Source organism: Falco punctatus (genome assembly GCF_963210335.1).
Source record: "Falco punctatus genome assembly, chromosome: 2".
Lineage (NCBI taxonomy): Eukaryota > Metazoa > Chordata > Aves > Falconiformes > Falconidae > Falco > Falco punctatus.
Genome location: NC_137581.1, coordinates 53,054,080 through 53,081,833, shown reverse-complemented (window position 1 = coordinate 53,081,833; position 27,754 = coordinate 53,054,080). Strand labels below are relative to the sequence as shown.

Genomic DNA, 27,754 nt, shown 5'->3' with positions numbered 1-27,754 from the left:
ATAAATATTTATAAGTAACAAATTCATGATTGGAAAACTTTCACAATTTTTTTTCAACTTTTATTCCCTAAATAGAGCTTTTAGAAATCCCTGCACCTGTAAGAAAAACTGTCAACCCTGAGAAAGCCAGCTGTCAGGATTTAAACTCCTTAAGAAAATATTTTTACAAGACCCTGACTGTACAAAACTACAATGTAAACAGTAGCTTTCATTTAGTAGTGAAAGCCAATATGTACACATGATTTTGGAATGAGAAAACAAGTTTTTTTCCTGCAGGTCTACAAACCAATTTCACAGGGCACTTTTAAAAATTATTGACCTGTATCTTCATATAATTTTTCTGTTGTTCTTTCCATATGATCTAATGATCTTATCTACATTGTTTTGTACTCTTAGTTAAGTGAAATTTTTGGAATGCTACAGTGTCAGTCTTATATATATATATATATATATAAATGTATATCACAAAGTTAAGTAAAATAGTTTTGATATTTTAAACTCTTTTTGTAACTTTTCATGACCCACGGTTATCAGCCCAGTTTTATTAGCCAAATTTATGAAAATACAACAGATTTCCATGATAATAAGATAATAATTTTGTTTTCTAGTTAAATGTATGTATGGAAAACTTCTTATAATAAAATTGTTTTGGCATAAATAGCTAATTAAATTACTGAATCATCCTGTCATCAAAGTTTAATTTTAATTCCCAGAAATAAATAATTAGAAAGGTTAATATATTATTCATGTTCTGGTAAGTATAACATATTTGGTAAATATAAGAATTAATTTTTATCATCTAAATATCCTGGAGGGACAAATATTCAGTCCTGAAACTGCAAAACAATCTTATAATTAATTGAGTGCTTAATATAATCTTCTTTTATTGTTGCTTATTGCAATTTTTATTGGTTGGCTTTTCTGAATTTTACAGAATTTATCTGACAGGTTACTTAGAACACATAGCTCCAGCTGAGAGAAAAAAAAATAACTGCTAGTATATCAAGCGTTACTGATACTCAAATATCACTTCAGCCAATAAACATCTGTAAGGGTGATTGTGAGGAAGAAAGCTAAAAGGTGTTCAGAAGAAAAAATATGAATGCTGAAGGAATAGCTTGAAGATTGCCTGTTGTTATTTGGAAATCTGGCTTGTTTGCACAATCTCTGATAACCCACTGTATTTCATACAACAGGAGAACAGCAGGGAAATTTCTCCTTTTGTAACTAGCTGTTCTTTATGAAAGAGTGAGGTTGTTATCAGGTTGAGCTATCTGATGGATAGCTTACTGCAATGTGTGGGATTTAGATTTCTGCATTTTTCCTTGGCAGACTATAATATTGTGTAAGACAGGAAGATGAAAAGTCTTGAAAATTTACTAGCCCAGGGATAAAACTGGTCCATTGTTCTTCCTTTAAGGAAGCAGAGGATAATTCAGGTAAAGAAAACAAATACAAAAACAAGCCAAAAACTTACCTAAGGGCAGTTTGTTATTTATTTGATCAGCAGCATATCTAAATTATAGAAAGTCTCTGTTCTTGCCTTCTTGTTTACAAGAAAATTTTCCTTTCTTCCTGCACTTATCAAACTGACTGTTATTTGAGGTGAAAATAATTAATCTTCAGGCTCTTTCCTAAAGGATAGACTTAATACATAGCTAAAATAAATGTATAAGCATAACACATACACATGAAAAATGCCTTACAAATCCAAATGGATAGGTTGTACACACATTTTACATATTTTCGTTAAGTGAACTAACTCCATGCAAGGAGAAAATTAAATTTTTTTTGCATCATTATGGAGAACAAATTGGTCAAAATAAGATCAATAAGGTAAGAAAAGAAGACATACAGCAAGAAAAGAAAGAACTAATGTTTTGGATGCTAGCCAGGGGCTTATCGCACCTGATCGTAACCTTTCTGATAGCCCCAGCCTATCTATTTTCCTGTGATAATACCACTAGGGCTAGACTCAAAAACAAAAAGGTCTGATTTTAGGCAATCTGGGCTTAACATAAAGCAATATTTCAGTGCATTAAGTGCAACTTAGGTGAAACAAGCATATAAAGTTAAGACATCAATATTAAAAAGTCCTGTCTTAAAGTATTTGGGGACATGGATCATTTAGATCTCTATATAAATGCTGAAAAGGCAACAGTTTGTAATCTGGTGCCAAATGACACAATAGCTTTAGGAAAGGTAACTCACATGGTAAAGAACACAAACAGGAAGTGAACTGACAGATAAATAGGATAGACAATCAGGGGTCCAGTGCATGAGTTTAAGAGACAAATCTAAGTTTTGTTGTGAAAATTCTTAGGCACTTGCAGTTATGTTCATTTTACATAAGTTGAATTACCTGGAGGTCACGTTTTTAGTCTAAAATAAATTTTTTGTTCCTCTTCAGTTCACAAAAAGATAAAACATTAAATTTTATCTCAAAACAAGAGTTATTGTTAATCTAAAGGAGTTTTCCTGTTTCTATTTGGAGGAAGATTCAGATTTCTAAACTACAGAACCCTAAAATTAGATTTCTGAAAGTAACTATCTCTGTTTGAGTTAAATCTAAATTTGCATTTTTTTACAAAGGACATCTAGTATTTGATTCATTGCCTGAACAAAGGAACTTAAAGGAAGAGGTCTTTAAAAAACCATACTGCTTAAACATTTTGGAGGCAAGAACGAAATCAAAATAAAATTACAATGGGGCACTAACAGTCTAGTTTCACTGTATCTGAAATAAAACCTTGAATAATGAATTTCAGGTTAGTAGCAGTGCTTATCTGCAGCTGTGACTTACAGAACTACTCAAAGAGAGGTGATAGTATTCAAACCTGTCCCCCCATCCAATATCTTTGATCAGTGGGCTCAAGCTAAAATCGGTGTAGTGATGCCTAGAGTTTCTCCATTTCCCAAAAGAAATGTAAGAAAAGGCTTGCTGAACAACTTGTTTTCATGGTACTGATTGCTGAAGAATACAGGCTGCATCAGCTTACACATATTCTGGTTTTGTTGTTTGTTTTTTGTTTTTTTTTAATACATGATATTTGAAGCATATACAATACATTGCAACAGAAATAAAAAAAATACCTTCCAGTTCATTTTTACTGGGAAAGAAAAACACAGATGGGATTAGTTATCTAACTTTAAAAGTATAAGAAAAAGCTCTCCAGATCTAAGCTAGTCATCCTTGGATCTTTTTATAACTAATTGAGAGAAAAGGGTCTTCAAGGTCATGATTTATCCCATCTTGAGGTGTATATATATAAAAGTAGGTTAGATCACTTGTGCCCTTAAAATATTTCTTTCCACTGACTGTATAAAGATCCAGAAGAGAACAGCTGTCATGTCCACAACTGATAAACAGTTTCCTCCCTCAGCCCTGTACTGCCTTAATTTCATTCAGATCAAAAAGAATCGGAGATATTTCTTTCATCCTTCTCTTTTGAACTTTCTGATTTTCTTATAGACTATAAGCCACAGGAATGTAGAAGTAACTACTTGATCCTAAGACCAATTTTGTACTTATCCATTTGCCCCTTTCTAATATTACAATTTAGATAATTCTCATTAGGCAAGGAAAGATAATTAGGTATCACTGCAAGAGTCCATGGGTTAATTTACAGGTTGTCTGGCAAGCTAATCCTTTGTTAAAAAAGATGTTTTCTAAACTCTTGTCCCTGAGAGAGAGACAACTTTTAAGGCTTAATAAAATTCCATTGTTACTTGTGTGACAATCTTTTCAGATTTCTTCCCAGCACTGGGAATTAGAAAGTTAGAAAAATTAGAGTGGATTCACATTTGAAATGGAATATTTAATTAACCTAAGCAAGCTGGACATACATAAATCCATAGGCCCTTATGAGAAGCACTCACAAGTACTGAGGAAGCTGGCTGGTGTCATTGCAAGGCCACTAATAATCTTTGATCATGGTGACTGGGAGAAGTGCCTGAGGACTGGAAGAAATCAAATATCACTCCCATCTTCAAGAAAGGAAAGAAGAACCCACAGAACTACAGGCTGGTCAGCCTGACCTCAATACCTGGGAAGCTGATGGAACAGCTAATCCTGGAAAACATTTCCAGGCATATGAATGACAAGAAAATCTTGGTCAGTTGAAAGAGCAGGTTTCTAGGAAAGAGTTTTTTGTTAAGGAGCAATCACAATAGTAGCATTTTAAACCAGGTTTTATCAGTAAGCAAAAGATCCACAGCTAGGTTTCTACAAAGAGTTCTCAAATAAAGGAAGTCTATTAAAATCCAGTCCCTTTTAGAAAATGCAGATTTTATACTACATATTCCAATGGCTACCTGTTTGGTAGAATTTATGTGTTCTAATCCTTGAAGTGAGAGCATGTTATCAGTTGTTCAATGAAAACTTAACTTGTCAGGAAAATCTGAGTTTTCTCATTAATGTTAGCACTTTGACTTGTTCCAGGAGTTTCCTTTATTGCTTAATTCCTGGCTAGATTATTTTAAAGTTAGTCATAAATTCAGATCTACATACAAACAAGATAATTAGTTTTCTTCAAACTTGGATCTGTACTCCAAATTGATATTCTTCTCACAAATGCTAAAAATAAACCAAAAATGGATAGGTATTTCTGATTTTAGTATAAGCTAAGAGAACATTTCCCAACTTGGTAGGTCCTGGTGGACACCAAGTTGAACATGAGCCAGCAATGTGCCCTGGTAGCAAAGAGGGTTAATGGTATCCTGGGCTACATTAAACAAAGTCCTGCTAGCAGTCGAGGGAGGTGATCCTTCCTCCTCTTTATTCAGCACTGGAGAGGGCACTTCTAGAGTACTGTGTCTGATTCTGAGCTCCCCAGTACAACAGAAACATGGACATAATGGACAGAGTCCAGCAAAGTACCGCTAAAGTAATGAAGAGATTAGAGCATCTCTCATACAAGGAAAGGCTGAAAGCTGGGACTGCTCAGCCTAGAGAAGAAAAGACTCAGAGGTGGCTGAAAGAGCTGGGACGGCTCAGCCTAGAGAAGAAAAGACTCAAGGGTATCTCATCAATGCATATAAATACCTGAAGGAAGAGTGCAAAGAAGATGGAACCAGTTTCTTTTCAGTGGTACCCAGTGAGAAGACAAGAGGCAATGGGAGGTTCTCTCTGAACATCAGGAAACACTTTTTACCTTGAGGGTGACCAAGCACTGGCACAGGTTGCCCAGAGAGATTGTGGTGTTACCATCCTTGGAGACATTCAAAAGCCATCTGGACATGGTCCCGGGCAAATGACTCTAGGTGGGCCTGCTTGAACAGGTAGGTTAGACCAGTTGACATCCAGAGGTGCCTCCCAAACTCAACTATTCTGTGATTCTGTGAACCTCAAAATAGAATACATTTTTTGAACTTATATGATTCTTAAAATAAGAGTTACAGTTCTGCCATCTTAATTTCAGAACAGGTAAATAAGAAATATATTTATATAGTATTTCTTCTGCAGACTTTCAGAAAGTAGAACATAACTACCTGAAGGATATGGATTAATGAATATCAGAATTTCTAAGTTGTCTAGAAAATTTGTCTGATAAAGAATTTTTATATTAGTCTAAAACCAGCCTGCAATAGAATATGCAAAATTGTTTTCTATACTTCTTCTGAAATCAATGATGAATCTGTAAAGATACGTAATTTTACATATCAGGCTAAACCCTGTTAAAATTCAAATTACTAATTACTAAACACTGTTCCTTATCTTATCAGTAGCATGCTATCTATATATTGAGATGACTACTCATTTCATGATTTCGTGAAAACATAGAATAGCTAAATTCATTAAAGGGATTACATAATATTTTCCATGTTGGATTGAATCACAACCAAAATATTTTTCTTTATGTAATGCTTTATATGTAAATAATTGTATAAATTTACACCTTTTAGAAAGCTGTCTCAGAATATTTACTCAGAAGAATAAGTATTGCTTTCAACAGGCTCACTACAATAAGCACAGTTACAATTGATCTTTTCTTTTTTCATTCCTACTGTTTTCATTACTTTTAACAGTGTAATATTGTACTCACTTCCAGGAACACTTAAAATGTCTTAATGCTTTCCAACTTAAAAAAAAAAAAAAAAAAAAAGTTATGTATTTTATTGACTCTCAAGCTTACTCTCAGGTAACTTGAAAGACTCCAAATGTACATTCCAGAAATGTTGTTAAGAGCTGCCACACTCTGACTAATTCTTCTAGTCTTCTGTGAAAAAGTTTAAAATCTTGGTATCACATAGCGGCATAACGAAGCAATGGAATAACAATTCACAGTTTAGGTTCATGAATCACTAAATATTTTAAAATTCTGTGTCCATTAAAAATACACAAAGAAGTCATGCTGCTACAAATATACATAAGAAATTAGCTCAATATAGTGTTTTATAAATGTTTTAATGACTTTAGTATCCTTTGAATTAAGGCCCACACAAGTTAAATGAAAAGAAGAAAATGGGAGTGAGCTGATGAATTGATATATTTGAGACTGCAGTCAACTAAAATAAGTTCCAATGGTTAATTCTTTCCAAAAAGAGCTGCAAGCATCTTCAATTTAAACCATGACACGTGAGTAGACATTAATTTCAAAGTTAACATAATGGCTTGATGAAGCTGAGCAGACTAGTCCTATCAGATGTTTTACCTCATTCTTATACAAAGTTTCTGGGGTTCAGTTTAACTGGGAAAGGCTTTGTCAGTATACTGCAACTTGAGACACTAGGACATGATGAAAAGGGCATGTTTATTCCTTAGGGTTTTTTTTTGTGTTTTAATTTTTCCCCATACACAATAAAGTTATTTTTTTTTTAAAAATTAAATACTATACTCGAATACCAGTATTTGTTACTGAAAATTATATAAACTTTTCTTCTGAAAGATCTTTCTTTAGAAGCTTACTTTAATTGATTTTTTCAGCCAATACTGCTTCACCATATGGCAGCAGGCTTTTAAATAATAAGTTGGCACTTAGAGAAGAAAGGAAGAATATTGTTTATGGTTAACTTTAAATCACCGGTGCAGTTCCAGATAAGAGTAGTGTGTTAAAGTGCCAGGAAGGCACAGCACATTTAAATATAATACTTGCCATCTCAGTGAAATAAACAAGGGCTGATTATTCAGTTTTGACACATTTTAAACTATGTTATTTTCCCTCATGTCCATGAAATTTCTTTACTATCAAAGTGATGAAAGCTTATTAGACTTCACCAAAAATCTCCAGGAAATGCTTTATCATGATAGATGAGGGTCTGGGTGTCCCAGCGAAAGGTATTTTATCAAAGCATTTAGATGAAATTTGTTTTGAAAAGCTTGTTTGCATGAAAGTAACCTATTGTTTACTTCAGTTGATAATTCTGCTTGTGTTAGGGAATTAGAAGAGCTAGAATTACTTTCTGGATGTGATTATTACTTCTAAATGCCACATGAATGTGGGAAGGTCAGGCTGGCACAGAGGGTCAGGCTAAGACAAAGAGGCTACCAGCCGATTTAATTTTCGGAAGTGCTCACCTAAAACTCTACATTAATCTTTAGAATTGATCATATATCTAATTGTAAAAATCCAATGACACTAGATAAGTTAATTAAAACATCCTCTGGGGTTACTTTGGGTACAAGTAAATGAATAATATAAAATACTTCTGAACACACAAGGGTGGATAAGATTTGGAAAAAATAGAGTAAGATTGCAGAAATCAAAGGTAAAATTCAACTCCAGATTGTATACCCCTAAATTAAAGTGTCTGGATGTATCTGTTCCTGAGTTTTAGCTGCTAGAATACTCAAAGAAAACCAAACCTGTGGTTCTTTGGTCTTGTCATAGAGATTTCATGCCACTCATGCTCATTGAGGTAAACCACCTGACCGTAAGCTGATGATCCAAAAAGGCACTAGTCTTCCTTAAGATCTGTATCAGACTCTTCAGCCTTATAGAGAGCTTCAGATACTTGGCCAGTAGACATAAGCAGCTACGTTTAACCCCTATTCAATGTGACTGATGGAATCTGGAATCTGGAGATCTATTGTGTTTTGGTAAGTTTAGTTGTTTGCATTCCAATGCCTGTGATACTATATTATTCCTTGATTTAAAAACAAACAAACAAACAAACAAGAACAACAAAGAGAAAAAAAAGGATATTAAATGTTTTTCATCAGTGGCAATGTTGTTAAATGTTTTTCATCAGTAGCAATGTTGATATGCTGCTATAAAAGCCTAATTTTGGAAAACTTAATGGGTCAATGTTGGAAATACAAATCCAGGTAATAGCAGTGTATTATTTTATCCCTATTGTGTTTTTTTTTAGTTTTTATTTTGTCCTCACAACATGATATATTATTCATGTTCTATTAGTGGAGATAAATTCTCATGGTAATGTTCATAGCCTCCCTCTTCTGCCCTGCTACCCCCCCCCCCCCCCCAAAAAAAAATAAAATCTATATATAACATATGTAAAAGTAATTCCAGTGGATATTTATTTGTTGGATAATCTCTTTTCTCTCATACAAATTACTGCTAGAAGACTCCAATTTTATATTTGAAATAGTGGAATGTTTTATAGTTTGGGTTTTTTTTCCTATTGCTATAAAAGCAAGTGAGGTTTAACAGCTTTCATGTTTCACAGAAACTGAAATAAAATATTTGTAAAGCAAATGTAGATAGATAAATAGTAGTATCGGCTTTGAGCTGTAACATCTGTGTTATGATGTGTACTGCCACAAGTTAGGTATTTCCAGATGGAAACTATGTTGTCATTCAGGAATTCTATAGGGGAAAGTGTTTGTACCGCCTTGAAAAGAAGACAGCCCCTTCAGTGGCTGCATAAAGAAAACTTCACAGTTTAGTTAAACAAAACAAATTTGTTACTAGAAGGAAGCAAAATCAGCACCTTCTTTATTGTATTTTGTAGACTGAATAATGGAGCAATGACTCGTGCCCAAGGTGCCACACTGGTTTCACAAGACTATGTTTTAAAATATATTGCAGTGATCAATTTTTTAGACGATATTAACAAAGTTGAATGAATAACTGCTTAACTTAACTTGAACCTCGCTGTCCACCTAAGCTAGTCAGACACTGATTTTTACCAGAACAATCATACCAGGGAGGTTAAATGGAAACATGAATATAGTTAATCTATGTCGATTTTGATTTTTCAGGCTAACCAAAAACAGATACACAGTGAGCATTTGGAAGCTTTTTTGCCTTCATTCTGCAGAGGAATTTGTAACGTAACTGCCTGTGTTTTATTTCTCCTGAGTGCAGGGATCTATCTATTACACAGATTCAGGAAGTACCATACAGAAGTAAAAATGAAAATGGTATAACTTTGATAGTTTCTGTTAAAAGAATTTCTTTCCCCTTTTGTAACCCTTCCAATAGACTTTCCACAGAAGATTTGCAAAGACACCCATCAGAGAAAGAAAGAAACAAAAGACAAAAAAATCCTACTTACTTTCAAAGAAATTAATATTCAGAGAATGAACCATTTTTTTCCCAGGTGTTTAGTTCTGAAAGCATTGTTTCTCTTCCTTAATTTTCTTGGAAAGGTTTATGTACACTTGCAGAAACACAAATGGTCAGTAGTGATTCTAACTGGAAGACTAATGCACACCAAGGAGTTAGTGACCCACCCAGCAGTTAACATGGGTATGTGCAGGCTGGTGCTGTGCTGTGAACAGCACTTTGCCCTAAGGCCTGTGTTGTGCTTAACATATTCCTTGGCTGCTGGATAAACTACGCCAGATAATTGTAACAGATGGACACGTAGGCAGTTCCCACTTAGCAATAACGTTACACTACCTGCATGTCCTTCTCTATCCTAAAGTGGCATGTTCTCATGTGAACATCCTTGTGCTGGATGAAGGATTATTCAACAGAAATGATGAATAAAGTTGTTTTCTTCTGAGAATGTGCTATTCAAAATTCTAAAGACCAAAAAGTCAGGGAACCTCTTCATGGACAGGATCTGTGCCACGTGCTTTGCCCAAATTAGAGCTTCCAGTGCAGCACAACATGTAAGGCTATAGAAGGGAGGTAAGGTTATCTATACACTTTCATTTTTCATGTTAGTTTTAATGAATGGTACTTTAATGAATACCTTATGGTGTTTGAGTGCCTTTTTTGTTGGGACTATCAAAACACTCGCACAGGTGTATTACATCATCCAATTTAGATATAGATCAACAATTTAGTAGTTCATAGACCTTTATTTAGGATATTCTTATGAATAATTTTTGGTGGGGATTTGCATTTGGTTCTAAATCCTTACATTTTGGCATTAAGTGTTCATTTTCAAGGTAAATATGTAGGAAAAGATTCATGACTGTGAAAGCATGTAATTTAAAATATAATGTATATAATTTATTTTGTCTTTAAACACTTCTGAAAAATAGATCACTAGCTTCTCATCCAGGACCAAAAAACATTGGAATAGTAATCAATACTAAGAGCTCTCAGGTTCCTTTATTTTTATGTGTATTCTAATTATGTGAGAAAAGCAAGAGGGTTTTTTTGCTTCCGTATTGGTTTATCTATCTGTATGTCAGAACCCTAAGTGTTTAAAAGCACAAATACTATTTATATACTTTGGACCACATTTAAAGTAACACCTGAGAGTGATCTCACTTTTTGACTCATAACTCCAACTTGGAATTAGTAGGACTCTATTTTATTATAATATTCTATTATGGTGTGATAAAGTGTGTGGACAAATTATTTTATTTTCATTAAAAAAAAATTAAAAAAAAAAAGGAAAGATAACCCATGAGGCAAGATCTTCGAAAATTTCCCAGTATTTTTTACTAACCTTTCTGGTTACATGCAGTTCATTACTTTCAGAACCTTGAATATTATATAAAATATTTTATTTATTTGTTTTATTACATTTATTACATTTATTAAATAAAGCATGAGAGACAAATGTTATATTAACATCTCAGACTTCTTTGCTATCAGTGACTTCAGTTTAAATTTTTCCTGCTACCTCTTTTCCATTGTGGTAAGTTATATGATTACAGCACATGCTTGTTTGGGTTTTTTGTCTGCAATGTCAGTGGAAAAAGGTTAAGGTACTAATACAGATGCCCCACCCAAAACATTAAAACTAGTACTGAAGATATAAATACTTGTGATCTAAGAAATTTAAGCTTCGAGTTTGCTAAATGGGGGAAAACTCAGTTACGTATTTATGTCTGTATGAAGAGAGATCTCACAATATTTTAATGTCCCTTTTACACACTTCTCTAATGGGACATATGGTATGATTTCATGTCATATAAAAAGCAGAACTACTGTAGCATGTGCAAGCCAGCTGTTGGTTTTCCTGACAGCTTGCACAAAGCCGACAAAGTTGAACCTTCCCCTGCCCCCCCCACCCCCACCCCCACCCCACCCCATTTCTCCTCAAAATTGGGTTTCTAAGATTGGAGCATTTTAACAGCTGATGCAAGGAAAAACAGCTGTTACTATGTGTTTCAGAATGTTTAGTTTTAATGCATCCTTTTTATTAGTTTGTGTCCTATATTTAAATACACTTAATAATATACTAGTGCATTTATAATTAGGAGGAGTTCATCATACAATCAGTCTGAAGAAAATTACCAAGATAAATGTTTAGGGATTATATAAAATTAAGTTGCATTAAATATTTTGATTATAAAAAAATCTCAGACCACACACGAAAAGAAAAAAGCATGTCCTCCTTGAACAATAGTAAGTAGTGAAGGTGTCATATGTATGTTCTGAAAAAGGGTGACCGCATCTGAAATACTACTACTACTACTACTGATAATGTTAGTATTGCACCTTATAAAGACTTACTGGTGTGCAGTTCTTTACATGGTACACCAAAATATGAATGTTCATAACAGAAAAGATTGTACATGAGCACTCCTATGTTTGGCAGGTTAGGGACTGTGCCTGCCTATGTGTTTGCTGGATGTGATTTGCTGGACAGTTTTCTGGCACTGTGACCAACTGTGTGCATTTCATTAATCTGTATTAAACTTCAAAACTGGGTGATCCCATCCCACTGCTAGTTGTGAACTGTCTTTGGCCAGTACCCTGCCATACTATATGCAAGAATTGCTCAGGAGAATGCTTTTTGGGCACAGTCCAAAACTGTTATTGCACATGATCTGAACAGTTTTACAGTATAAATAGCCACACTGCAGGGACATGGAATGTTCTGTTGCAATATCTAGTTTAGAAGGATGCCTTTTTCCAGATAAAAAAAGCAATATTTGCCTTACAATAACACTGTGGTCCTACAGTTATGATCCTGTAATTCTTCACGCAGTAGAAAGGGTTTATTCACTCCTTTCTCAAAGGCATTTTGAGTAAATTAATCACATTTAATTTTCTCAATTCTATATTGAAGGTATCTACACCTAGGCTTCCCTTCTAGTCAACAGGAAAAAATAGGCACATTAGACCATGAGTCGTCTGACTTATTTTAGAGTCTACTCTAAAACTGAAGAATAAATGTGCCCTAGAAATACCTATTTGTTCTCTGACTCTAAATAAAGAATAGATATTGAGCTCAAAAGTAGATGTTTACGTTACAGATATTTAGACTAATTCCTTTCCAGACTCTGGATACATGAAAGATTTTTGAAAAAAACCCCAACCAAACCCAACCCCAACCCCAACCAAAAAACTCCCCTAGACATCCCCATCCCCCACCATTCTTTTGGGATTAGTAAATCTGTGGTTGTTTGTTTGTTTTTTTTTAAGTTCCACTTTCACCTGCCCTAAAATGACGATACTTACATTACTCAGGAATCTTGACAGACATATTGACATTTCTTTATTGTGGCTATATATTTCTTTGTTTTGTCACAATCTTGCCCTGTATCATGATATAAATATGCATTACACTACTTAGGTTCTAGTGTTTAAATATACATTCTGTTTCTCAGAGATTATTCCTTTGACAGGTTTGGTGCACTAAGGTTATGGAATTTCCCTTATAATGAAAACAGAGAAGAAAAAAAGACTTCAAATAGCAGACAACCGGTTTAATATGTTTGCTAATTATTAGTGACTATGTAATTTACTTCCGTAAGTTAGAGTGGGCCCTGTTCACTAAGTTAACTGCAATTTTTCAGCCAGATTGTATAATGTAGGATCTTAAACCCAATAGGTGTAAAAATTTGAATCTTTAAACAACTCATCAGAACTAGTTATGTAGTACATTACACATACTAGCACAAAAACTTTCTTTGTATTTTCAAATCCGTTAAAATACATAGTTGGTTGCTTTGGGTGTAACGTGTTTTTAGCTAAATTTATTTATAAAATCTGAAGGAACAATAAACAATTTCTTCAGGCTCCAAATCAATATCTAAGATTTATTCTGACTACTAAAACATTTCATTCTGTGAGTCATCTTCAGCATGTAAGAATGCTCAGGTGAGGCGCCAGAGCTAAGATAAGTATTTTCAAATCTAAGCAATTTCTAGGAGTCTCATTCAGAAAGGAAAGCTGGAAGATATATGGATTTCCAGGCAGCATATAGAAGCTAAAAAACTTTGAAAACATTTTAATATCTGAAAAGTTCACACGTAAATATGATAACGCTGAGGAAGGTTTTCAAACATTAAGGAACAATGCCTTAAAAAATTCTGCTAATGTTTCAAAACATTCGGATTTCTGTCAGAATTTTTCTCTCCCTACTAGTCTTACAGAGAAATTGTAGAATTGATATTACCATGTTATTAAATTTAATTAAAAAATGAATAAATACATTCAAATTTTCAATAAATTTCTTGTTTGGAAAAGGTAAAACAGCTAAACAAAATAAAACTAAGTTACCTTTTATTTGTTTATTGACTAAGAAATTAGTCCTGTTCATTATAACATCTTCCTGGGTACAATCTTAGAGGAAATTAGTAAAGCTAATGTGTTGCTTAGTGTTGAACTAGTAATATAGCTACATATGAGTAGAATGAAAATTACAAAAAGAAAAAATTGCTTTCACATGTATATCTTAGTTCTGTCTTGTAAGGATCATATGGAAGCTCTCTGAGATCCAAAATATGCAGGGCCTGCAAGTGAGTACAAACCCATTAATTTTTGACAGATGGTATTGTGAAACAGAGGGAGAACTGTTATTTATAGCATGAAAAAATCTTGAAATATATAGGCAGACTTTTCCTTGGAAAATGGAAGACAGCATAAACCATTTTTTTCTGCAAACAATAGAAGTATCGACTTATGAACTCCAAATTAAGTGTGGAAAGGAAATTTTGCATGTATGACAACCTCTGATTTGAAATTCAGTTTGAGCAAGTGCATTGGCAGATGAACTTTTCCTGTGAGAAACTGCAATAATTAGGCTACAAAAATAACTTCTGAAGAGACAGTACTTATATAAATAGTATTCAAGAAGATGGGAGTAACAGGAATCATGACTTTGGCTCTCTACATGCACACAGTGGGAACTTAAAAAATCATTGTCTGAAATTTGTTGTTGCTAGTTTCTTGAGGAAAACCTAGACTAATAACTTTCAGAGTGTGAAGAAATAATATGAAAAAAATTATCATAAAGCATGATTCACATTTGTATTCAACTTGCTTAATGTCTGATTCTAAGTTAGTATGTAGGATTATGGTAAGCAACAAAACATGAAATACATGTGGAAGTTTTAATGTGTATTATCTGCCATTCTACATGAAATATAATGAAAAGATATAAAAATATATAAAAAATGAGAACTGTTAACAAAAAGAAGTTTGATACTTTTGAGTATCATTGTTTATGATACTCAATACAAAAAGAGCATTGTTTAGAATTTTTTTCGAACACATTCTTGTCAGTCTAAGACAGGTTGGTACTTAAACACCTGCCATTGTTAATCTGTAATGGAATGAAATTTCAGTAGAATTCCTTCCGGTAGAATTTCAGCAGTTTGTTGGCTTTGCAGCTCATTTATGCACACTCGTGGAATTCAACTGTGCATATTTAAACACTTGCACTATTTTTCTGGTAGATTTTGATTTTTGTTATTTTTTCCCCCCAAAATGACATTGAGATTAAGACCATCTTTCAAGTTGTGAAGGGAATGATACTTCAGTTGAGAATGATATCCTTGATAATATATGTAGGTAACATCTATTCAATAAAAGTAGAAAAAATAGATTATATTTTGAAATAATAACTAACTACTATTTAGAGGGTTCTATGGCTTAATTTTATTTTCTGGGGACATTTTTGTTTGTTTTTGTTGTTGAGTTGTTTGGTTTATGATCTATGTCTTGGAACATAAATTATCTGAAGAAACAATAACTTTAATGTTATGTCCCTTATATATTTCAGTAGCTAAATATTAATTATTAATGCTACAGAGATTCTATGCAATGAGAAAGATCTTTAGTAAATGCAGATAAAAGCAACTGTGTGAGCTTAAGTAATGCACATAAAAATGAACATTTTTGAGGTCTAACTCATTATGTATAAACTATAATTAAGTTTCCAGATAAAGAAATATATAATAGCATTTGATTTTAATATTAGATATCTGTGCTTCATTTACATATCTACTAATAATTGAGCTATAAAGCAAACTTGTAAAATTCCCTAAAACTGAGAACATTTAGATAATCGCATCACTGCTGTCATACAGCAGCTTCAAGAAAAGAAGTATATGACACATATGTAAAGAACTGAGACAATTAGTAGCTAAAAGCAAATGGTAAACAATACTATTAATACAGCTGTGTTCTTTATTCAGCTATGCAATCTGAACCAGTAACTTCCAGATATAAAAGGACTTTTCTTTAAGAGATAAGTTCAATAACACCTCCGCACTTCTATGCTAGTGCATGCTGGCTCATCTGACTATGCTCTCAGGCTTCTTAAAAATGAAGAAGAAAATGACAAGGCAGGCATGGAATGAGAAGGTGGCAGGCATGTGCTTTTGGACAGAATGCTTGGAAACATACCAGGTTTAGTAGAATCTATAGAGAATCGTACCTTAAGGAGATATATTACATGAAACAATGTTCAATATGCTTTTTCTGAATGATATCTAGAATATCAATCATGAACAACAATTTGATTCCAAGATACAAAACCCACGTATATCTCAGCAATCTTCTTACTTGACTTCAATTTGAACATTAGAACTATACATTGAAACTGACATCTATAGTAGATCCAGATATTTTATGGCACTGGCTGTTTCAAAAATTACTTGGTGATTTGTGTTCACAGATACATGTCAAACACAGTCAGATTTTTCTGCTATGATTAAATTGGAACCAGAGCTATATAGGCATGAATGGGGGGGGGGGGGGGGAGGGGAATATTAGTACTGTATAATTATGTTAATGAAACATTTACATTTTGACTTGTTCTTGCAACATTTGGAAGTTTCAGAACTGAGATTATTTACTCCTGTATACATACATATTTTGAAAATCCACACATTTTCTATTGCTATAAAAAAGAATTGAATTTTATGAGTGAAATACTTGCACTTTTACAAGAATCTCATGGCACTGTCGTTCATGGTGCAATCGGATGATCCCTCAGGACATGTGCTTTCTTCTTAAGTATCACCATTCCAAGGTTTATTGACTTTGTCATTTTAGAAGTAAGAAAACAGATTAGAGGTCTGAACTATTTGCTTTTTGATTTGGATTGAAACAACATTATAAAAAAATCTCTGAACCTGAAGCCTTGCTTTCTCTATTTTCTTCAGCTCTGGTTAAGTGCTTAGTAAGTCCACTTTTTAAAACTGAGTAGACAATATTATAAAAAAATATTTTAATATTAGCTACTTTTTCTCAATTCTTGCTACGGAATGCAGGAGGCATCAGGCTTAACTTTAAGCCTTTCCTTAGATCCCCATATTTATGAGAATCAGGAACAGGTTCAGAAATCTGTCCCGAGGACTGGGAGGGGGACAATTCTGTGTGGTAGGAAAGTACTGATGACAGTTTGCTTTCTTGTGTCGAGACGTGGTACTTAGGTCTGAATGTAGAGAAACTGTGGAACTGGGATGAAAATGGGATTCAAATAGGGCCTGAGAGGAAAAAACCTAAGTATTTTTTGAAAATAGTATCTCTGTGGGATGCACTTTGAAAGTGTCTATCATTTTCTGAGCCAGAATCAGACAGGGTTCAATGTTCATAAAGATGCCCTCAAGCATCTTGTTAGCATTGAAGTGCATAGTTACTAAATATAACTAACAACTTTTACTTGGAGCTGTGGGAATGCACTCAAACAGGGATTGGGGTGTGGGTGTTAGAGGGTGGCTGGCTTTGGGCAAAACAAGACAATCTGACCTTCATATACAGTGTAACTGTAGATGCATCCAAACGCATCCAAAGTTACTCAAAACACCTGTAATGACAATACCTATGGAGATGTTTTGGCTACTGTAATCTAAATAACTATTAAGTGAAAATATGCCAAATAAATCACATCTAAGGAGTGTGGGAATAGGATGAAATAAAAAGATAATTACCCATTTTTATTACAGAAGGGAAAAAAACATATACCTCTGTAGTTAAAAGAATGGGTAATTCCTGTTGGGTTTAGCTACTGTAGAAGTAGGGATATCTATTACAAGTGAAAAATGCAGGTTATAGCCTGGAGGAATCCAACATGTCAAGCAAGTCTAATGTCCACTTCATCATTCAGTAGACACTCAGCTGACTACAAAGAATGATTCTCACTTGAAGTTCTTGAAGAAATACTGCATATTCCCCACAGAACAGATATTTAGGATACCAAACATATGGACTATTAAGATAGCTTGGATGCACAGACCCACATCAAAACACGTAATATGGAAGTAAGTGCAGAACACTTAAAGCATCAAATGGAAAATTAATTATGTTCATTCTGAATTAGTTGAATCATACAGATAAATAAGGACTTTTTGTCAGCGAAAATATTCCTGTTCATTTATAGATGTACAGGTTGCCTAGAGGCATAAAATCAACATCCAGCATTTGATGATAGTATTTATGCCTACACTGTAGGTGCTTATTCTGTGGAAATGAACAGAGGTGATAGTTCTGCAGATGTTGACATGCATATTACAGCTGAATGAATGTACCTTCTTGAAATTGCTAGCGGTTACACAGTGTGAGTTTAGACATATTTTCTTTTTTCCAAAGAAAACTAAAAGGCACTTGTGATAAACATGTATTCAATTATCCCTGAATAGACTAATGTGGTAATTCAAGCTGTATCAAGATATTTTCCTGCTTGTGAAGTCCTCTTTCTATATGCCACTTACAGTGTTCCATGTGTTGTTTTAAAATGTTTTCCAGCGTGACTACATTTACCAAAAAACCCTACTATCTACTGGTGTAAATTAAAATTCTTTCCTTTCTGTGATCCATCCTTAAGATTCTTAAATGCCAAAAACTTGTTTTTTCTTTTTTTTTTTTTTTTTTAAGCTAAGGAATGTAAAAAGTGCTATAAGAATTCTGGTGCTCCAGATGAATTGTACTGAAAGTCCAATAAATTATGTTAGGCATTTTACATGATTCTAGCCTCTGTTGGTGAAATATTTTTTGTACTGCTGCATAACACTGCACTGAGCCTCAGAACATGAAGTTCAGCTGATCCTCAGGCAAAAAAAAAAAAAAAGAAAAGAAAAAAATAAAAGGAAAAACCCCCACAACCCACAACCGTAAAATATCATAGAACTTTAAAATATCATATTTACTGGCAGTACTATATCAAGGGAAGGAGTAAATGTGAAGAAATAAGGACTTTATCTCAAAAGCTGTATTTGCATATAGGTCACCATAAACTAGCTCTCTACTTTCTAACCCCCATTTTTACCATGCCCTCCTGAGATCCTTCTGCTGCCTAGTATGGAATCAGAAATACCACGCCCTATGATGATTTATTTCCCTTAGCATTAAAGAATGAATCAGTAGACATGACATTAGCAAAAGCAGTACCTTTTTGCTATCATATCATTTTGCTATCATATATCATTGCTTCCTAATACTGCAAAAGCCCATAATGCCATATTCTAGTCTCACACTGCTAAAAATTATCTAGTTAATAGTTATGAAGGATGGTATCAGTCAATCTGATTTGTATGTCCGTTACAGATTTGGGTCATCATCCAAATAAATGTTTAGGATTTTTTTCCATTTGCATGATAGCTATGGTGTGGTTTCAACATGAACTGATTTGAGTGATTGTTGACAGCTCCAGAAGGCACCATAGTGCATACTGGTTTTTAAGGGCTGTTGTATTGTTAAATGTTTTTATACTCAGTAGAGTCAAATGGTATTTTCAAGGTCTCCAGCAGAACATGTTTGTTCTGTTAGGAGTAATTCAGAAGCATCAAGCTCTGTTCACTGACTGTGAAAGGCATTTTGGAATTTAGGAAGATTGTCTCACTTGACACCTGCAGTTCAGATCCCACAAAGCAGGAAGTCTGGATCTCTTCCCAGGTGTCTTAGTGTGACCAGTTCTGCATTGTGAAGGACTTTAAGACCCTTGCCACAGAGAAGTAGAATAAAGTCAGTAATTAAAAAAAAAATGCTATTGTAAGTAACAGAACTAGCTTCTACATATAAAATCTGCTATCTTCTGTCAGATAGGGTGTTCTGATGTTGCCATTACATTACCAATTAAATTCTTGTAAATTTTGAAAATAAATATTATGAGTAGTTATGTTTAAGAGTTCTTATGCTTTTCCCTTAAAATTTTGCTTTAGTATGAAGCACAGAGAATTGTAGTGGCCTGTGTATACTTTACTGATATCTAAACCATGGTTTTTCAATCGTATACATTTGCTGCATTACTTCTACCAAACCTCTTGGTATACTTAGAATGAATGACAGATCTAGGAACACTTGCTGGTGTCTTAAAAGCTAGGGATGTAGCACTAAGACATACAGCTTTCGTTCTTCAAGACTATATGCTTGATGTTATATTGACAGTTATTGGCAGTTTGCTTTTTGGTAGCACACAAAAAAATTACCACAAGGTAGGTAATGTAATTGTTTTGTTCTAGTACACTAATATTTGCATGAATTTACTGTGATAGAACATTAAATGGAAATCGTGATAATTTGAATTCCTTTATATCATCTGTACAAGTAAAGGATGATGCCTCTTCGAATTTAAATGTCACTGTTTTTTGTCAGCCACTTTGTGGGAGTTGTTGCATTCCTGGTATTCCCTGTTTTGAAATTCTCATGTTCTAGTCCTGGGCATATAACCCCAGATGGCTGCCAATCTCGTCAGTATATAGGAATGAAGAAGAAAGACATCCTGTACTTCTTGAATGTTCCTCACCATCTTGTAGAAAAAATATCTTGTTGAGAATACTGAGAACTGTATTTTACTTTGCCTAGCAGGTGTGTAGAGGGTTAAAGTAAGAAGATTCAGTACTTCAGAGTTTTCAAGATTTATTCTATTCACACATTTTATTCAATACATGCATGCGCTAATGGAAATTTCTCTAAAGCTGAGCCTTAATAGGTTACTCAAAAGTTTAGTAGTCAAAGAGTGAAACAAAAAGTTCAGTTTCCAGAGTCTTATGGTTACAATTCTGGTATCATACTGTTTTGAAAATAATAAATTTTTAAGTTTTCCTTTTGGATAAGAAGAAAATATTATTCAACTATAATAATACTTAAAAAAATATTGCCAATTAACTGACCTGCTATTTTATCATGTGTACACATGCTATTATTTTTATATTAATATTATGTTTATTTTTATTTTAAATATTTTTATAATTTATATTTATTTATATTATTATTTATTATTTTATTAAGGCTCTTGCACTTTAAGAAAAATGTTCTTAAAGAACTGCCAGCTCTATTCAACTCCTTTATCCCTGAGGGAAGTTTCCCAGAGGGTCCTATACACTAATTCCTTAAACAACTGAAAGTTCACTCTTCTAAAATTCAGAGTCTTGATTTTATTCTTCACCTGGCTCACATCACTCAAAATTGTGAATTCCACCAGAGCATGATCACTTCAGCCCAGGCTGTCACCAATCTTGACCTCTCTAATTAGTCCATCTGTGTTGGTGAGCAACAGGCTCAGAAATCCTTCTCCTCTGGCGGGGCTTTCTATCACCTGGATTAAGAAATTATACGCCATGCACTCCAAGAGTCTGCTGGGCTGCTTACAGCTTGCTGGGCTGCTTTTCCAGCAAGTGTCAATGTGACTGAAGTCCTCTAGCAGGATTGGAGCCTGAAAGTGTGATGCTTCTTCTAGCAGAAGTAAGAATGCTTCATCTATGGGCTCTCCTTCATCAGGCGGCCTAAAGCAAACACTAACCATGAGGTTTCCTTTGTTGCCTTGGCTCCTAATTTTCACCCACAAGCTCTCAACCTGTTCACTGGTTTTCAATGACCACTCTGTGCAGCCAGTCCATATTTTTGCAAAGAGGGCAACCCCACCACCCTTCCTTCCTTCCCTGTCCCTCTGAGCAGTTTATAGCAGTGCTTCAGTCATGCTGTTCATCCCACTACATTTCAGTGATAGCAACTAGATCACAGCTTTCTGGCTGCACGGTGGGTTTCAACTCCTGTTCGTTAGCCATGCGTGCATTGGTATAGAGGTATTTCAGTGGCTCTGTCACCGTTTTTAAGGAACATGCTCTAATTCTTTTGGGGCAGTTCACAATTGTTTTTCCCTGTTGATCAGCAGCCCCTCGCTCTTCTCTGTTACTCAAAACACCATCCTTTCCCTCTGCTAAATCTTATTTAAAGCTCTACTTATAAGTGTACCCATCTTGTACATAATCCCCATTTTGAGCTAAATTCTTAATGTCTGTTCTTGCATAAGAAACACTTACCATTTTTCTCCACAAGAAAATTAAACAAAGAGAACTGATTATAAAGAGATCTGCTAAATCTTTTCCCATATTAAAGTTCCCCCTTCTTAGCACTGTACTTTAAATATTAGTCCACATACTACCCTAGCTAAAACAAGGAAGGACAAAAAGCCAAAGTCTCTCCCACTGAAGTAATTGTACTTTACACCTACAGCAAGGATTGATAAAAAGTCCTTGGATAGAAAGCGAGAGTGAGGCTTTTCAACCCTATGTTCATAAGGTTGACACGTAAGGCTCATGTGGACAAAGAAGTCTGTCTTCCTGGACTACTCTTAAACAAACAATAGTTTGGTCTACCATATTTTATTTTTGTTTGTTTATCTTTTATCCTTGACAGATATTGAATGAAATGCGCATACTCACTCAAGTTTTCCTTCCCCTGTAGTGAGTGCCTTAAGCACTAGACAAGTAAATGAGGAAAAGTGGAACATTAAAGAAAAATCTTTTCCATGAATATCTTATCCTATCTGATGCTTGGCATGCAAGGCATATGCACATACAGGTTTGCTGCAACTAATTTCTGTGCTAGTTTAAATGAATCTGATTTTATTTGAAATGGATTGAAGTATTGACATGGTCAATCACGAGTCTCAGCTAAAAGCTATGACTAACAGCTGGAAGCACAGGTGAGCAACTTTCTAAGCTGATTCCTAGCCAGCATGTTCTAGAGAAGATTCGTAGCCAGCATGTTCTAGAGAAGAGTTCTAAAGTACACCCTTATAGTGACAAACCAACAATCGTACAGTCAGTCACACAGCCTGTTTGCACATGGGACCTCCTGAACTCCTTCCCTTGAGTTTTACCATGCTGAACAGTGTTCTGTCCATACTCAGGGAGTTAGACCTCGTGTGTGGCATCAATATTGGACTAAGATGACATGACTACAAGTAGGCTCTATTTCTTCTTGTGTAAATGACATTATCTACATAATGTTTAATTCCTTTACAAGAAGAACACCCTAAATAATATATATTTAATATTGTCTCACAACAGTTTGCTACTGCCATGTTTCCTCAGCACGCTTCATGTAAATTTACACGTATCTGCAGACCTACTAAATATGTTTTGCATTTTTGCTGCTTTTGGAAATATTTCTTCCTTCTTTCTTTAATATTGCTTATTTTCTAAGAAAAAAAGAAGCTTTCAGGTTTGAAAGGTTTCATTCAATGAGTAGATAAGGGTAAGTTATCATGCCATAGGGAGAAAAAAAAAATTGGTTCCTAGAGGAATAGCGCTGGATGGGATTTGTTTCATGTGTACTTATTTTATAAACAGAGTAAGAACAGAATGTGAGTTCACATTTGTTCATCAACATGACTTCTAAAGTATAAGTGTCTAATCAAATGCTAAAAAACCAGTACTTTCTTCATGATCATAAAATATGCTTGAGTACTTCTAACATTTTGATCCCAGTTTTTTTCTAACTCAATTTTTCTATTGACATCATTACTTTCTCAAATGTGACTTGATAAAATAAAACACTGTTCTTGATGTAGGTCTGCAAAATACGTCACATAAAAGCTGCTGTTTCATATCCAGCCCTGATGCAATTATCTTAATGAATGCACCAAGCCAGAACTACAGGTGTCCTTCACCCATGAGATCAGCCTGTGTTAATCCACATATTTCCTATTAAGTTTTTAATCTCTGTTTATTTGTTTAAGGTTATATTCATTGTATAATTTTATAAATACAGGCTGAAGTCTTGAAACTGAATCCGTGGAGGTTCTACTACAGATGTTTCTCTTGTGTATTTACTTTTGAGTTATCTTTTAGTGCTTCACAGGAAGCTAAGGTTGTTTAAGCTCATATATTTTGGAACTGCAAGACACCCAAATTTGCTCACTTTCATCTGTGTGACCCTAATTAAAATAAGCCTTTTAAATATATATTTTTCCACAGCTTTTCTTCTATTTGATATGATTTATTTCTCCCAGTCCTTGAGGCTTCTAACAATGTTTGAGTCATGCCTCAGACTGTAAAAAGTGGTGGCATACTGTCTACTAATTACTGTCTGTGCTGCTACTCACTTCAGTGCCCAAAGGAACCTTCAGAATAAATTAATCTTCTGTATAATATCCCCCAAAAATAATTTGTATCCAGATCTGGTCAAAAAGACAGAGATTTTATGGAAGAAACTTTCCTTTTTTTATTTAAAGTGAAATTGAAAAATTATTTTTCTAGAAACATATTTGGTAGATTATGTGATAAAAATGTTTTGTCTCCACACTGACAAAGGAACACAGAAAAACCATGGCAGATGAGAAGCCCCCAAAATACTCTGCCTGGCTATTCCCAGACCCATCACAGGGGCCTTCAGCCCATCAAAGGCCCATCTTCACAAGCCCAGAGAAGCACAGGGAGGTACAATGGCAAACATGAACCCAAATGGAGGACTGAGAGGAAGGGACACCCTGTCTGGGCCCCTCCTAGGGCTGTCCCAGGAGAGCCTGAGCTCCAATGTCCCAACATGACACCCATCAGGAAGAGACAAGGGGAAAGGTTCTCCAGAACACCTTTGGAACTAGTGGTGGTTGCTACCTAGAGGTGTGGGACCCATTATAAGATGCAGAGGAAGAGCATTTTGGGATTGCACAAGACTCATTATGGGATGTTTAGAGGAGGTATCAAATGCAGGAAAAGGGAGAGGTATAGATGATATGGGAAGTAGCAGTTGCGGGGAACAGAGGGATAAGGGAATAAAAGGGGTCATACATGTGTACGCAGGAGCTGGTCAGTGTGCTTGCCTGGCTATGATCAGCACCTGATCAGCACCATCAGTCCTGTGATCATGTTAAATTCCTCTCTAATTCTTCCCCGGGTGAGGGAGCTCTTTTCTGTGTGTATGGGAGTGTGAGTCGGACTGTACAGGCGATTTAGCCTTTTTGAACTCCACCTTCAGCTGTTTTCTGGTAAGGGGCTTTCATCCATGTGCATGTGTGTGTATGGGAGTCTGTGCTACCAGCAACCAGAGTGAGCGCAGGTGTGTGAGCAAATATGTGATCCCAAGTGAAGATCAGGTCAAACCAGCCAGAGAACAAGTGAAGTGACCTGGGAGTGTGTGTGTCCCTAAGGGCCAGCTCTGACTGCGACAGCATCTGTGCACCTTGAAGGGTGAGAGCACAGGGGGGCTGGCTGTGGGACAGGGGGACTTCTGGACAGCTTGAGGTGCTGGGAGGGGGAAGGGGTGTGTGTGAATGAGGGAGTCTGTACTCAGCTGGAGTAGGATTGTGGTTGTGGGTGCTCATATGCGCAAGTGGCAGCGGCCAGGCAGACTGGGATACAGGGGAAGCTACTAGGCAGACTGAATGCCTGAGCCAGGCTGGTGGAGAGGTCCTCATTGTACATTTATACAGATACACATATCTACATATAAATGTATGTTCTTATTATTGGACCATCATCTTGCTCAGCCAGAAGGGAGCAGATGAGACCATCGGCGCTGTTTACATTCATGTGAGTGCTCTGAATGACTGTGATCTGGGGCTGTTGCCCATGTATGTATGTATGTATGTATATACACATGGGGAGAGGCTGAGTGCATTCTGTGTGCTTGTACATGCTGAGAACCCTTAACCTCTCTGTGGGTTGCATCTGGGGGTATGGAATTGCAGTAGCCTGATCTCTCTTGGGTTATCAGATCATGAAGGATATATATTTTCCTCTAACAATATTAAACATTACAAATTGGATTCCAAAGTACTATTGTAACTTTTTGTCATTTTTATGCAGTATTTTATTTTTCTGTATTTCATCATCTGTAAAAAAAATTTCATCTGTCATACTACTGACATTTTATTTTATTATCTTATTGTAGACATTAAGAATAGCTATAATTTAAACATTTAATCTTCCACTGACAGAATCACTGACTGCTGGCTATTCAAAATATTTTAATAGATAAACTAAAAGAAATGCAATGTGCAAACACTTTTATCACTATTTTTTGTTATTTTGTCAGTAACAAACAGCAAAACTGCAAAATGTAATAGCAATATTTTGTGAAATAATCTGTAATTAGAGTAAAATAAAAGTAATTCCAAAATAAATTTTAAAAATTAAAAGGTAGAAAACAAAAGAAAAAAATCACTGAACTTTTTTCATAAAACAGTATTAATGGCATTTGTCCCCTTCTTTTTATTTTCTTCCTTGTCACTATTTCAATCCATAAGGCTTATGTTACCACTGGTTTCTAGTATTTTTAAGCACATTTCAGTGTAAACAGAAATATTTAGAACATTAATCTCAATTCAGTTATTCAGGTTTAATCCTGAATTTATATGAAAAGTCTCATCAGTCACAAAGGGTCAACATTCTGTTATGTGACATGACATGGAGGAACATGAACTGGATCCTTTTCATTTTTTTTGCTAGGAGAAGACAAGAGGGGCTAAATTTTTTAAGGAAAATGCTATGCTAAAGCAATAATGTAAAAGTATATAAACATTATTTAAAGGAAAACTGTTCTAAAATAAGTGAAACCACAGCCAGTCTAAAAGCAGAAAACATACAATTTTTTTGCAGAATCTAAATTCTGTACCTCCACAGTTTATCAGAACATGATTTTATACTATTCAAAGCACATAAGAAAAAAAGCAAAAACAAAGTGCTGAAGAAAAAAAAAAGCTGAAATATCAAAAAGGCCTCTCTTCCAACAGTGTTAGTCACAGACATGTTTTGCAATCTTACCAATGTTAAATGACATTATATTATATTTGCAAAATATATTTCCACTTGCTTGGAGAACTTGTAAAACATTTCACTACAGTTCTGGTAAGTATTTTTATTAGAGCTGTAACAGAATAATAATGTAAATTTTTGAAAAGGAATAACTGCAGGTTGCTTTTGCTTGGTAAAGTAGTTCTTAATTCATTTTGGTTTTGCTTTCACAGCTCTTCTCAAAGTGCATGGAAGTGTCAATGTTATTTTTATATAATTTTATTGTAAAATTAATGTAACATCTTTCAATAAAATATGGAGTCTTAATGTACCTTGAAAAGCACTTGAGAATCATAATTTAGCAACCAATTCACATGTAATAATTTTCCACTTCCATGTCACATAAGCACTTTGTAGAACTATCCTTTAAGACTCAAATAAATTGTTATGTTGCATTTTCTTATATGGGGAGAGAAACACTATAGAGAATTCTATGAGAAGAGCAAAAGTGAACAATCTCTATGTTCATAAATCTGATGTGAAGAGTTCAAGATACACAAAAACGTTGTTAAAAACCAAGAGCTTGTCCATTATCTCTCTGAATTTTAATAGCTGAATTTTAAATTATAAAATATTAAAGGATTTCAAAATTTTTAAAATATCAAAATTTGTTTAATTATGTCTTTGAATTTTGTGTATGTAATTAGTAACTTTTCAGTACTTTCAAACGTAAGTAGAAATGTAAGACAACAAAGTTAAACTTTTAAAACCCTCATACTGGAAAACATTGGTTTTTTCCAAACAGGTAAACATTATATTAAATATCTCATTTTGAAATTATCTTAAGAAGGTCAACTGCTGCTGAATAATGTTTCTAAAACACAGGTGGTCTTAAAACCTTTCAACAATGAGGACACGTATCAAAGACTACATCACATTATCATGAGAAATAAGAATGGATTTACATTAAAATAATTTCCATTTATTTTTGTATGGAAGCACTATCATTCATTTATTACATACATTAAACAACTAAGCATTAACACAGCTATGTGGTTTCCTATTCCTAAGTGAATATTTTCTATGTGTAATTTATTTTCTGTTAAAATGATTCACATAAATGTCTGTCTGCATAAGTATTATATTCCTGAAAACAAGGAAAACAAGCAGTTTTACAATGGCAATACCTAGAATACTGGGAAAAGATAATCAGTAAATAATTACTACCATGTCATAACCTTGAGCTTAAAG

The 27,754-nt window shown here is 34.5% G+C and overlaps 1 long non-coding RNA gene across 1 annotated transcript in view; it reads right to left on the bottom strand.

The window, feature by feature from the left end:
- Positions 1 to 454: 454 nt before the first annotated feature.
- LOC308059678 overlaps positions 455 to 27,754 on the bottom strand; it is a 47,900-nt gene continuing 20,600 nt past the window's right edge. The window contains exons 1-2 of the long non-coding RNA XR_013926365.1: positions 4,998 to 27,754; positions 455 to 4,947 (exon numbers count right to left, since the gene is read on the bottom strand). The exon at positions 4,998 to 27,754 is cut by the window's right edge and continues 20,600 nt beyond it. This is a non-coding gene — a long non-coding RNA (uncharacterized lncRNA). The remainder of the gene's footprint in view (positions 4,948 to 4,997) is intronic.